The sequence below is a fragment of the Antechinus flavipes genome, chromosome 4 (assembly GCF_016432865.1).
Source record: "Antechinus flavipes isolate AdamAnt ecotype Samford, QLD, Australia chromosome 4, AdamAnt_v2, whole genome shotgun sequence".
Classification (NCBI taxonomy): domain Eukaryota; kingdom Metazoa; phylum Chordata; class Mammalia; order Dasyuromorphia; family Dasyuridae; genus Antechinus; species Antechinus flavipes.
The window spans coordinates 218219341-218233684 of NC_067401.1; the positions used below are offsets into that span (position 1 = coordinate 218219341).

Consider the following 14344-nt stretch of genomic DNA (forward strand, 5'->3'; position numbering starts at 1 on the left):
CACATATATATAATGACTGCAACAGTGTACCTCTCCTTATTTTGGACAAAGGCTAAGGTTTAGTCGAGTTAACATTAGAGATGAGAGAATAAGCTCTTAGTTTTGACTATTTGATGACTTCTCTTGGTCAGTCATTAGGATTGTTTAAGCCTTGGGTTCCTCATCTATTTAAATAAAACATTAGACCAGATAATCTATTAAATGCCTACTAACTCTTCTACATGTTAGTGAACAACCCTTTGATAATCATGTACTGCTTTTTACTGCCAACATGGTTCTTTTTTGTTAGAGCATCATGAACTATTTCACAGTACAGGGGAGTGTTAGAGAGGATTTATATATGACTTCCCTGGTCCTCTGAAGAAAAAGAAGTGAAGTAAGCCCAAATAGTAAGGGAAGGAGAATTAGGAGTGTCAAGTATTGCATATATTGTCAAATTTCAGTGTCCATTTTGCTGAAAAACTGGTTACAACAGAAGGCTAGTTGAGGTGAAAGGGAAATATATTTGTAAATGATTGTGATTACCAAAAAAAAAAAAAGAGAGACTTGGGGTTGTGAAGTAGGGGAAAAAGGAGGAGGGAAGATTCACAACCTGATGGTAAGCTTTTGGAGGGCAGGGACTAAATCCACTTTCTGGTCCTGCTAAAGCATGCACATTTGAGCGGTCAAGGATGTCTTTGGGAAGAGGAACAGTGGATGCCAGCAAGTCAGGGCTTCTAAGATTAGGGGTTTTATTTTGCCAGCATTAAACTAATGCCTAAGAAATCTTAAAACCAAAGTTCATTTCAGAATGCTCTGATTTAATAGCAAGGTTTGGCAGTCATGCTTTTTTCCTTTTAGAACTTTCTGCTCAATTTGGAAAAGAAGAAAAAAAAAATGTATAGGCCAAACAAATAATTGAATTGGCTAAGCATTTCTAGTTGTGCATGGGCTTTTAAAATCTCTACAAACAAGATTTTTGGGGGGTTTCTTAAAGTCTCCTTTAAATGTGCACTTTCACCCATGTAATTTTATATGAAATCACCTCTTACTTGATGTTATTCTCTCTGCCACTTTCCCTCTCCTAAAATGTCAGAGTGAAATAGATGCCAAATAAATCACACTGTTTGTTCTTGTTATTTGGGTACAGCCCAAATAATTGAACCCTCCAGAGGGATGAGTGCAGAGAGAATCTGAAATAACCACTCAGTAAATGAATGCAGTGTTTTATTGAGTACTACGGACCCCTTTGTCAGGGGGAAGAATTGAGGCAATGGAAATTAAACTGCAAGTGCTGACCTTGAATTTTCTGGTAACATTAAGTGCTTGTCTCTTCCTAGCCCACATGATCATTGGAACTTGCCTACGAGGTCTTTCTTGTTAGCACTGAATTCTTTGTTTTCAAAAGGCTCCCAAGGCCTTTTTGAAAAATTGTAGACTGGCCTTTGAACTTTAAAATGTTTCCTATACATTTGATTATTAGCTTGGTATTTGATAATTCATTTTGCTAACTTAAAACTTTTAAAAGAACCCTTTCCTGATTTATTTTTTTATTTTAATGACTTTCCCAGTATTATATTTTTCCATCAATTCTAAAAAGCCTCAAAGTAATTTGACTCATCTTATGCCCATTTTATAGATTGAGACATTGAGAGGGAGAAAGATTTATTGTTGTTTGTTTCTTCTAAGGTCAGATCTATACTCTTTCTTCTTCATGGTCCATCTATTTCCACACTCCCTTTGGTCAGGTTTCTCCTTTGACCACTCTATTAAAACTGTTTTCTAGATCACTAATAGCATCTGAATTGATGAATATGATAATCCACATTTTTGTGATGGATTTATGTATTTGATCTCCTTGACAATTTATCTTTCTTATACTGCAACATATCTAACATATATATGACTGCTTTCCATCTAGGGGAGGGGGTAGAGGGAGGGAGGGGAAAAATCGGAACAGAAGCGAGTGCAAGGGATAATGGTGTAAAAAAATTACCCTGGCATGGATTCTGTCAATATAAAGTTATTATAAAATAAAATAAAATATATTACCAAAAAAAAGAAAATTTATCCTTCTTTGATTTTGATGACATTATCCTTAGCTTATTCTTCTCCTGTCTTGATAATTCCTCTGCTGTATCTCCATCTACTGTGTATTCTCTAAGTGTATGAGGTTCCATCTCCTAGCTCTTTCTTAAACCCTTGTATTTCCTGTCTTTTTATTTGACCTGCTCCACTTGCATGGTTTTACCTATTACCTCTATACAATCAATAAACATTTATTAACTGCCTAATATGTCCTAGACATTGTGCTAAGTGCTGGGAAGATTCAGAAGAGTCAAAAGTCTGTCCAGTTGGAGATTACAATCTAATGTGGGGGGGGGGCACATATACAAATATAAATAAAGCAAGCTACATACAGGAGAAATAGGAAATAATTAAACTGCCTTTTTCTGCCTTCTCTTCCCAAATTAAGAGGAACTAGGGAAACTAGATAGATCTTTCTTCTGATCTCTAGTCAAATTATGTTTTGGCATCTCCACCTGAACAGTTCACCAGAATCTTAAACTCAACACCTCAGAAAGGAAATTTATCATTTCCCCCCTCCCACCAAGTTTTTTTTATCTATATTGATAGTATCCCCATCTTTCTGGAAATCTAAGCTTAAAATCAGAATCATTGTTTTGACTTTTTCCATCACCATGTCCCCTCATGTCCAAGGGATTGCTATGTTATATCAATCCTATGCTCCCAGTTTCTTAACACATATCTTTCCTCTCCACTAACACTACCATTTTTCCCATTTACCCCGACTCCTGCCTGAACAATTCCAATAGCCTCTCAACAAGTTTTTGCTTCAGAACTAGACCTTTACTTCTAGGTCTCACAGCTGCCAAGTTAATGTGCAGATCGGACCATGTTATTCCCCTATCACAAAAAAAGAATGACTCTTTATAAACTGTATAAGATATAAATTATACAGGATAAACTAAGAACTCTTTCATTTGATATTTTAGCACTTTTAGCTTTAATTTACCAGCCTTATTTCATTCCACCTTTCTTTTCACATACTTTTCATTCTAGCCAGAAGGAAACTATTAGCTCTCATCCTGCTCTTTCTGCCTTCTGACATTCCCATCTTGGGAGCATATTCTCTTCATCCTTTCTTGTTGAAATCTTTCTCTTCTTTCAAGATCCATCTCCTTCATGAAATTTCTCCTCTCTCCCTTGAGCTGAAAATTACTTTTTCCTCCTCAGATTTTCTTGGACTTCTCTGAGTTTTTTCTTTGTCCACATCACACTTCACATAATATATTTAGTAATGCAAATATTTTAACCCACCTATTAGATAGTATACTTTTTGAAGCAAGGCTTCTGTTTTTCATTTTTGTCTTCAGTACCAAAAGGAGAGAAATAGAGTTACATAGTAGGCGGAGATTTGGACAGTGAGAAAAAGCTATATTCAAGTCCTCCCTCTGACATATATTGGGATCCTATCTATCCTATCCAACAAATCAAATTGGCACTTGTTATGCAGTCATTTCAGCTGAGAAGACCCTTTGTGACCCCATTTAGGATTTTTTTTGGCAAAGATACTAAAATGGTTTGCCATTTCCTTCTCCAGCTCATTTTACAAATGAGGAAACTGAGGCAGTAGTAAGTGATTTGCCCAGGATCACACAGCTAAGAAGTCTGACTCTTCCTGACTCTGGGCCTGGCATTCTACCCCACTGTATGACTAGCTGTCCAAAATAGATAGTTTTTTTTAAATTGTATTACAGCTTTTTGTTGACAAAACATGTGCATGGATAATTTTTCAACATTGATCCTTGCAAAAACTTCTGTTCCAATTTTTCCCCTCCTTCCCTCCACCTCCTCCCCTAGATGGCAGGTAGTCCCATACATTTAAATATGTTAAAGTATATGTTAAATACAATATATGTGTACATATTTATACAGTTATCTTGTTGCACAGGAAAGCTCCGATTTAGAAAGAAGGTAAAAATAACCTGAGAAGAAAAAAACAAAAGTGCAAGCAAACAGTAACAGAAAGAGTGGAAATGCTATGTTGTGGTCCATACTCATTTCCCAGTGTTCTTTCTCTGGGTGTAGCTGGTTCTGTCCATCATTGATCAATTGGAATAGATTTGGATCCTCTTATTGTTGAAGAGAGCCACATCCATCAGAATTGATCATAATATAGTATTGTTGTTGAAGTATATAATGATATTCTGGTTCTGCTCATTTCATTCAGCATCAGTTCATGTAAGTCTCTCCAAACCTCTCTGTATTCATCCTGCTGGTTATTTCTTACAGAACAATAATATTCCATAATATCCATATACCACAATTTACTCAGCCATTCTCCAGTTGATGGGCATCCATTCATTTTCCAGTTTTTAGCCACTATGAAAAGGGCTGTCATAAACATTTTTACACACATATCTTTTCCCTCCTTTAATATCTCTTTGGGATATAAGTCTAGTAATAACACTTCTGGATCAAAGAGTATGCACAGTTTGACAACTTTTTGAGCATAGTTCCAAATTGCTCTCCAGAATTGCTGGATCCATTCACAACCCCACCAACAATGCATCAGTGTCCCAGTTTTCCAACATCCCCTCCAACATTTGTCATTATCTTTTCCTGTCACCTTAGCCAATCTGACAGGTGTGTAGGGGTGTGTATGGTGAATCCAAACTCTGAGATCAGAGTTGTGTTAATTTGTATTTCTCTTATTAATAATGATTTGGAACACCTTTTAATATGAGTAGAAATAGTTTCAATTTCATCATCTGAAAATTGTCTGTTCATATTCTTTGACCACAAAATAGATACTTAATAAATATTTTTAGTGTTATTTTTATTTTCAGTTCCACATTCTCTTCCTCTCTCCATACTTCTTTCCCATCCATTGAGAAGGTCAGAAATAGCATGCCCATTATACATATACAGTCTTGCAAAATGTCTGACATACATTTGGCATATTTAAATGATGTTATTCAGTTAAGCCCAATAGAATGAAAAGACTCAGGTCTTTTGTTTTTTGATCCATTTTATCCACAGATTAAAAAGTCATTTAAAAGGAAAAGCAGATCACTTCTTTATATATTTGTCAGAAGTTCCCAGAGGTCTTTGTTAGGATAACTAAACATCACTAGTAATGCAGCAATAAATGGAACCTTCCACTGAGCTGAATATTTTTGCTGCTTTTCATTTTGATGAGAAAAAAAAAGTCAAGTCACAGCAATGCAAGCTCATATTAGGGGGTTGGTTTAACTTGGATTTTTCCAGATTAGCTTCTGGACTGTGTCTTGGACTCACCGCAGACACAGTTCGGTTCTGTATATCATCCACATCTGCACTAATGCATAGAATGTCAGGGTTGGGTCTTGAGACCCAGACAATGACCTTTGATATTTGTAAGAGTGATGATAAGGAATGGCAGAATTCTGATGTACAAAAAAAAAAAAAAGAAAGAAAGAAAAGAAAAGAAAGATCCCTTTATGTTTGCTGAGTCTGTCACCAGAAAAGAATCTTGTACTGTTCAGTTATATTTCCAGTAAATCAGCAAAGTGAACTAATATATTTCAGAAGGATTTTAACCAATAATGTAGAATCAGAATAGAAAAAGAAAAAAAACTATTTGTAGTTACTTAGCTTTATAGCTAGAAGGGACCCCAGGAATTTCTCTAGTTCAGTTGTCTCATTCAGTTGTCTCATTTTACAGATGAAAATCCAGAGACCCAGATGAGTTAGATAATTTGCCCAAGGTCATACAAATATTATATAAAACAGAGTTTGAACCTAGGTTGTCTGTGTACAAATCTAGTTCTTTTCCCATGGTACCATGAAGACTAATTCCCTTCTCATGACTGTTACTATTAATAATGACAACTAGAGAGCTGTATCCCTTACTTGGTTCCCCTATATATTCCCTATAGGACACTAAGGGAAGTTTTACACTTTAAAAAACTCATTCTAGCCTAGTAAATTGTAGTGAGAATAACAATTATTTGCCATTTGCAAAAGGCACTTATGTTGTGATGGAGTTCTGCCAATAGGTGTAAATATATTATTCCTTAAAGCAGTATTTAGTTCTAAATACTTTCCCTGAGAAGGTGCTGGCCAAAAGGTAAATATTTGAGGCCATTAAGTGTTTGGCTCACAGAGACTATGTACCCTTGGTACATTCTCCCAGGCAGGTGACTAGGTAAAATGCTAATAAAAAAGGCAAGTGGTTGTACCTTTCTACTATCAAGGGATGAGCTGATTGAGGAATTGCTGGCACAGGTATTTTCAACTAAATTGGAAAAACAGTCCTAGGAACTCAAGTGACTTTTGCACAGATTATTATCAGGTGTCATCTGATCCTGGAGGTAATGTTCATCAGTGTAACAGTAGAGACACTAGTCCTTCAGTTCTTCCCCTTTCAAAAATCAAACGCTATGAATATCCATGATGAAGATCAAGAGTTTGATTTTTCAGTTTTACTGTTGAATTTGTATAGTTTGGTTTAGTTCATTGAGGCATGGGAAAACAACCTATTTCTGTTGTGAGTTGTAATCTCCTTTCGAAGAAAGGGTTATTCAGCTTTGGGATTTAGGCTGGTATTTCAGCCAGTCCCTGCGTAAGCACAGTTACACTTGGCAGCAAGTCTGTAGGGGATATTGATTTCACTTAGTTTTCATTATCTACCCACAGGTTACACAGCATGGAAACTTGGTAAACAGCTTAAAACAAAACAAAACCTTGTGGAAATGTGTTTGTGTTTGTGTGTGTGTGTGTGTGTGTGTGTGTGTGTGTGTGTGTGTGTATTAATCTATTCCTGAGGCTGTTAGAGACACAAGACCTGAGTTTTCAAGTTCTGCATCTTGACAGAAACTAAGTTTTTTCTGAGACTGAAGTAATTCTCTGAAAACTTATAGCTACCAGAGGATAGTAGATTTGTATTGCTCCGGGCATTCCAATGAAATCACTGATTAATACCTCCAACTTAAAAGAGTATATTTCATTTTACTGTTATATGGACTGATGAAAAAGTAAATTTATAAAAATGTTAGATTGTGATTTTCTACCATGTTTTATCTTCTTTTATCAAATTCAATAAAAAGTGAGCAAATTTCTTTTTTGGGGAAAAGTAGAACACTATCATACACTCAATCTGGAAAAAAGATGAATCTCTTGAAGGCCATGTTATACATTGGAGAGAGAATGATATTTAGAGTTACAGGAGCTGTTTAAATTCTAACACTGTTTACTATAGGCCAAAGCCTCTTAAACTGGCTTCCAATATTTGAGTTATAAAATTAAGATTTATTATCAATAAGTGTTTGATTTATATGCCTATTTTATATACCTATATACCCTTGGTCACATAAAAATTTCTTGGGTGAAAAGAGGTTACAAGTGGACAAAATTTAAGAAGCCCTGCTACAGACTATTTGTGTGACCCCTTAGGCATGTTGCTTTCTAGGCCCCATTCTTCATCTGTCAGATGAGAAGACTGGGCCAGATAAGAGGTTCTTAATCTTTTTTTTGCATCTGACAGTCTGGAAAAGTCTCTGGACCATATCTCAGAATAATGTTTTTAAAATGCATAAGATGAAATACTCAAGATTACTAAGGCAACCAGTTACATTAAAATAGATACAAAAATTATATTTTTAAAAGAAATTAAAATTTCAAGAGATGATCTCTTAAATTTCCTTCCAGCTCTAAGATCCTATGATTGTCTATAGAATCCTGCTTCCATTCTCTACTCTGACTAGATTAGGGCAGTAGTCATTATCAGTTTATGGAGCTCTCTTTGGCCAATGAAGCTGTGTAACAGTAACACCTGAAGTCATGTTGAACTGAGATTGGAGAGAAAAAGAGAGTATGCTGACTTGGCAGATGGCATCAGTTGTTTGTGAAGTTATATCTCAAATTCCAGAAAGAACTTGAACAAATATTTGCCAGATAGTCCTTGATGGGCCTCATACTTTTTTTGCGGAGGGTGGCAATCCTTTTCTTTGCCTTTGCCCTAATGTTCCACCCACCTCCTTTTTATCACTAATCTTCAAAATCCTTACAATCAATAGTCCAATTTCCAGAAAATCATATACTTTCAGGAATTCTGTCCCCTAATTTCATGAAAATTGGTTAGCCCATTGGGCAGAGGTAGCTTGATCCTGCACAGCTGATTGGTTTTGAAATACTTCCCTCAGTCAGAAGAAATAAGATGTTAAGCAGTTAAATAGATAGCAGTTTATCTTAGACTAAGCATAAGTATGAGATTGAAATATCATTCAGTGAATTTGGATGAGGGAGACAATCTCACTAGCTAGACAAGTCATTTCACCTCTATGGGTTTATGTTCCTCACCTGTAAACTGAAAAGATTGTCATCTCAGCTCTAAATCAATGATCCTGAAACAGTTTTGCTCTCAGAATAAAGACAGCAGTTCTCAAATATCTTTCTGCATCAGTTCACAGAATATTATTATAGTTCTAAATTTTGTTTGTTCCATGTCAAGCTAGTCAAATCATGTAGATCTGCTTTGATTATTTCAGGAATCAAGAGAAATAAATACATATGTTATATATATATGTGTGTGTATACACACACACACACACACACACACACACACACACACACACACATATATATATATATAAAAACATAAACACTGCCCTTCCTTGAGCCAAACTCTCAAAGTAGGATAAATAATAAATAAAGGAATATTGTTAGGCCCATATTTGTGACTTCTGGATTCTATAACATCTACAGTTATCTAATGGAATAAGCAGTATATTAAAAGTCAAGAGATAATGGTGATAATCCTTGTTATGGTATAGAATCTGTGTGTAACCCTGGTCAAGTCACACAGTAATCTCTGAGCTGCTCATAAAGTAAAGATAAGAATCCTTTCTTCTCTCCACCTTATTTGTCACATTTACTGTGTAAGGATAAATAAGGTTAAAGTAGCAAAAGATATTTAAGTTATTCAAAAGAAATACAAGAGCCTGTTATAATTCTCCTTTTTTGAGATCATTCCTTTTTTATGTATTGTTAGAATGTGAATGCTACCCAAAAGGATTAGAATAAATTGTGACTGAACCATAATCTCCTGAGGAAAGAATAAAATAAGCATTAATTAAGCTCTAGTTTACTATTTGCCAGGCACTATGCTAAAGGTTTTATCCTCACAATAACTTTGTGAGGCAAATGTTATTATGTTATCTAATTTACAGTTGAGAAAATTGAGGGAGATTAAGACTAAGTGGTTAAGTGACGTGCCCAGGATCACACAACCAGTAATTATATGAGACTGGATTTGAATTCAGGTTTTCTTGACTCCAGGACTGTACTTCCATCCACTGTACCATCTACTTGCCTCTCAATAGTGCCATTTTTCATTTTTGCTAATATCTGGTGTTTTTGCAACCCTTTTTACTTTCCCAAAGGATATAGAATCACAGATTTGCAACTGGCCCAGTTAGAACAGTGTCTAAGACATAGTAGGCATTATAAATAAATATTGTCTATCATTATTACCTAATCCACCCTTTACAGATGAGGAAAATGAGACCCAGAGAGGTTAAGCAACAGCTGGCAAATGACAGAGTTCAAATTTGAACTTGAGTTCTCTAATTCTAAATCTGTTGTTTTATCCGTAGTACATAGATGGGTATTTCTGTGGGTAAATTATTACTTTGCTTATTTCTTTTGTTATTTATTTGTTTCTTATTTAGTTGTGTCTGACTTTTATAATCCCATTTGGAATCTTCTTTTTTAATTAATCTTTTTTTGGGGGGGGGTGGGGGGATGAGGTAGTTGGGGTTAAGTGACTTGCCCAGGGTCACACAGCTAGGAAGTGTGTCCGAGGTCAAATTTGGATTCAGGTCGTCCTGACTTCAGGACTTGTGCTCTATCCACTGTACCTTCTAGCTACTCCTATTTAGGGTTTTGTTTTTTTTTTTTTACAAAAATACTGAAAAGTTTTCCATTTTCTTCTCCAACTTATTTTACAGATGTGAAAACTGAGACAGAAAGATGTTAAAAGACTTGCCCAAGTTCACACAGCAGGTTGTGTCTGAAACTGGATTTGAACTCAGAATTTCATAATTATAGACCGTGTACTCTATCTTCTACCTTATTTTTAAAAATAAAGTACTTTAAAATAATTGCTTATTATAAGATTTAGTATTATACAAGATTACATCTTGTTTTATGACTGATTTTTATTTGTTTCAGATTATTCTCTAGAAGAGATCAGAATACTTAACAGATATGATTTCACTTGGTTTCATAACACCTCTGTTTCCATGCCAAAGGAAGCCAAAATCAGATAAATAATTTACCTAACAAGGAGCATTTAGCAAAAAGAGTAGCAGAACAGGATTTAGAATTAGGGTCTCATTCTCCAAGTCTTGTTGTTTAGCCTGTTAAACTACCAAAATGAATTAAATTCAATTAATTCTCAGGCTAGAGGTATAAAAAATAGCCAAGGTTTTAAAGCAAATCCCTTATTTATTACAGGAAGTTATTTCTGGTGATAGAAAATGTCACATTTTATGGTGGGAAGGAACAGACATCTCTAACCCTGCTTTGGATTCCTATTCCCAACTCCTATGTGTCCTGTGTTCCCATGTGTTGCTAGTACCTCAAAGTCAACATGCCTGGAATAAAATTAATTTTTCTCCCTAGATCTCTCTATCACTTTACTGTTTTTATCAGGGGTATTATCATTCATTCAAAATCCCATGCTTGAAACCTTGGTGCCAATTTTGATTCTAATATCACCATCATCCCTCTTATCCAACCAGTTACTAAATTCAGTGGATTCTAATTTGCCCACTGGTCTATTCCATCCTTCACATAACAGTTAGACCAAATAACTTTATTCAAAGATTTAGTCACATCACTTTCCTATTGCCTATAGAGTAAACTTCATTCTTCTTTTGCCTGAAATCCAAGGCCATCTAGATTGTGGTGATATTTTGCCATTCTTAATTTTCAGCCAAATTCATTCACACTATAGGTTTTCTACTGGACACTTTTGTTCACATAGTTCTCAGGGCCCAGGAATCTCTCACTCCTACATAGGGATAACTAATTTCTACCTGTCCAAGTAAGATGCTACCTTCAGAAAGTCTTTCTTGGTGCTCCAAGTTGATATTGACTTTTCCCTGTTTGTTCCTTATGTGTCATTTGCATCTCTTTTATAAAGATAAGCCTGGACCTTTGATTTCATTGATATAAGGAACTCCCTACTATTCATGTAGATTAGCATATCACTGGCTTGCCCATGTTACACAACCTATATATGTCTGAGGATAAAACTTGAATTCAGATCTTTCTGACTTGGAGGCTGGTTTTCTATGTACTTAAGGGAAATAGAATAAGAAAATACACAATCTTTTTAGTTTATATTTTAGTGGAAATGATAAAATAAGCGCATTTAGCAGTTAAACAAGGCTAGGCTGTACATGGTAAAGTGTTTAAATGAATGGAACAGACTGTTCTTTAGCAGAACAGATAGTACTTTAGGAGATCAGAGATGGAAGAGATTACAGTCAGCTGGGATGGGAGGGGAAAACTTCATGGAATTTATGAAATTTGAGCTTTACCCTGAAGGAAGTTTAAGGGGGAACTGAGACTTTCTCAAAACCACAGAGCATATTTGGTTCTGCATTCAAAGACTGTCATGATAGACCTGGGGTTATCTGTGTGATAATGAGCTATTTTAAATCTAAAATTTTAATTTAATACCTCTTTAATTTCCATATGTTTCTCCTATCCCCGTCTCCAGCAAACCATACCTTATAACAAAATTAACATCTTAACTGAGCCTGACAGTATGTGCCATGGTCCCCACCCATGATCCCGTCCTTCACCCCACCTCTCCCACTCATGCTTCTTCAAAGAAGGGAGAGAGATATAGTTTCTCATCCATTCTTCAGGACCAAGCAAAACTTAGCTTTTATACAACTACCTTTATTAATAGGCTTTTTTCTATTGCCTATTTTTTCTATTTTTCTATTTTTTTTTCTCCAGAGAAAGAAGGAGAAATGGAAGAGAAGCTCAAGGGAGTAGGGGGAGTTATTTATAAGGATATAAAAAGATTCCCCTTTTTATTTAAAAAAAAGTTCAGTCCCAAATTTTCTTCTTTCCTTCACATACCCACTAACTTTAAGAAAACAAATATGATATCCATTTATACATATGAAATCATACATATTGTTCCACAATAAGAACAGATTCTCGCTCTCCTTTTCCTCCCCCTTGCCTTTCTCTTTTTGTCTCCAACATTCCTTAGGCCCTATCCATTCCTCCTTTCACCCTCCCCACCTCAGAGAAGTAACTTCTTAAAACTGATTTGATGTCAATAAGAATCAATTCATTTCTTGATGGTCCTCTTGGCTTGTCCCAAGGCTTGGAATATCTATGATTTCATAGTTGAACCTGGCTTACAATTAGAATATCTGAGGATCTGTAGGTCCTATGTACCAGTATTATCTAGGAGCTGATTTACTCACAAGGAGAGAGCCCTGGGAGAATTCCTTAGCTAGACTTAAATTAGTATACATGTCAGGCATCAGCACTTTCCCCAAAAAGAATGGCTCAAAAGAAAAATTACCATCATCTGGTATTAACTTTTCATCCTTGTCACTCAGGTACTCCAAGACGTTCATTCCCCTGACCCTTTCCTCACCTAAGTCTTACTTTCCAATTTCTCTTCTTGCTACACATCAGACAAAATAGACAGGTGCCACTTTGTCTTACTTTGCCCTTCACAAGACCTATAATGGTACAATTTTAAAATGGTTACTCAAGCAAAATGAGATGAAATGAAATGGCGGCAGGAGAAGAAAAATAAGAAATTAGTTATTTGAAGGGTATCATCAGCCTACCAAAGAGTTCTAGCCAAAAGATCTTCATCAGATTGTGCTATATTCTTTTTCACTTTTAAGTTGTGTAAAACAATTCAAAGATTTTCTTTTCTTTTTTCTGCTATTAGTAGCATAATGAATACCTGTTGATCGATTGTGCTGTGTTGTAGCCTACTTACCACTATCATGTGCCTCTTGCGATAAATGAAAAACTCTAGGGACAGTATTTCTATGTAATTAATAATTTATTAATTATGGCTAGCAAATAATAAATTGAGGTCAGTGGTTTCTCTCTAACCAAAAATGAACCCTGGAGAATATTGAATGCTTAATTAGATTTGGAAAAGGGGGGTGTCCCTAATGAGAAGAAATCCATTCTGATTGGTTAACAGTTAATGAAAATGAATATTATAATGAGACCCCAGGCCTGTAATCATATCAGTAGTCTTAGATCACATCTCTACAGCAACTTATACAGAAGAACTATTTAACAGTCACTACTACTTGAGTAGAACAATGGGCCAGAGTTTACCTATATTACATTCTCTTTAACCTTTAATCAAAACTATGTTCTCCCAGTTGAATGGGTTCTGCCCAAGATTGGAGAGAATGTTTCTTTGTCAGCCTTGTCCTTACAGGAAAGTAAAAAAGGGGGAAAAAACACTTCTTTGGGTCCTGTATATAAAATTGGTTATTAATATAAAAATATATTTATACAATAATCTTGCTGCACAAGAAAAATCAGATCAAAAAGAAAAAATAGAAAGTGAAATATAAACAAACAACAAAAAAAGCAAAAATGCTGTTTTGTAATCTACATTCAGTTCCCACAATCCTCTCTCTAGGTGTAATTGGCTCTCTTCATCACAGAATCATTGGAACTGGCCTCAATCATCTCATTGTTGGGAAGAATTACATCAGTCAGAATTGCTTATCATATAATTCTTGTTGCTATGTATAATGATCTCCTGGTTCTGCTCATTTCACTCAGCATCAGTTCATGTAAGTCTCTCTAAAATCATCCTGCTGATTGTTTCTTATAGAACAATAATATTCTATAACATTCATATTCCATAACTTAGCCATTCTCCAACTGATGGGCATCCACTCAGTTTCCAATTTCTTGCCACTTCAAAAAGGGCTGCCACAAATACTTTTGCACATCTGGGTCCCTTTCTCTAGGACATCTTTCTAATGCTTATTTTTCAAGGAGAAGACAAAATAATCTCTTTACAAACTAACCAAACCTTTCTGTCCTTTAATGTTAGGGAAAATATAATTTGACTTATGATATATTCTAATTCTTTTATTAGAGTATAAATTGGAGAGCAGATGCTATTCAACTTTGGTAGACAATTTCCTTACTGAGAGTTCTCTATATAGGTCCAATTTTTAAAAGGCAAAAATATTTTCAATTTATGTAAATATATAATCTTCATTATAACTCATTGTTGTGAAACTCAAATGCATACATAAAGATCCCTGTG

The 14344-nt window shown here is 35.3% G+C and overlaps 1 protein-coding gene across 2 annotated transcripts in view; it reads left to right on the plus strand.

Annotated features, from left to right (window-relative positions):
* PAQR8 (progestin and adipoQ receptor family member 8) overlaps positions 1 to 14344 on the plus strand; it is a 51155-nt gene that overhangs the window by 21648 nt on the left and 15163 nt on the right. The window contains exon 1 of one of the 2 annotated variants that reach the window (XM_051997147.1): positions 13126 to 13859. The exons of the other annotated variant lie outside the window; for it this stretch is intronic. The gene's annotated coding sequence lies outside the window, so the exon portion shown is untranslated. Of the gene's footprint in view, positions 1 to 13125; positions 13860 to 14344 lie in introns of those variants that run through there. 2 annotated transcript variants of the gene reach the window in all.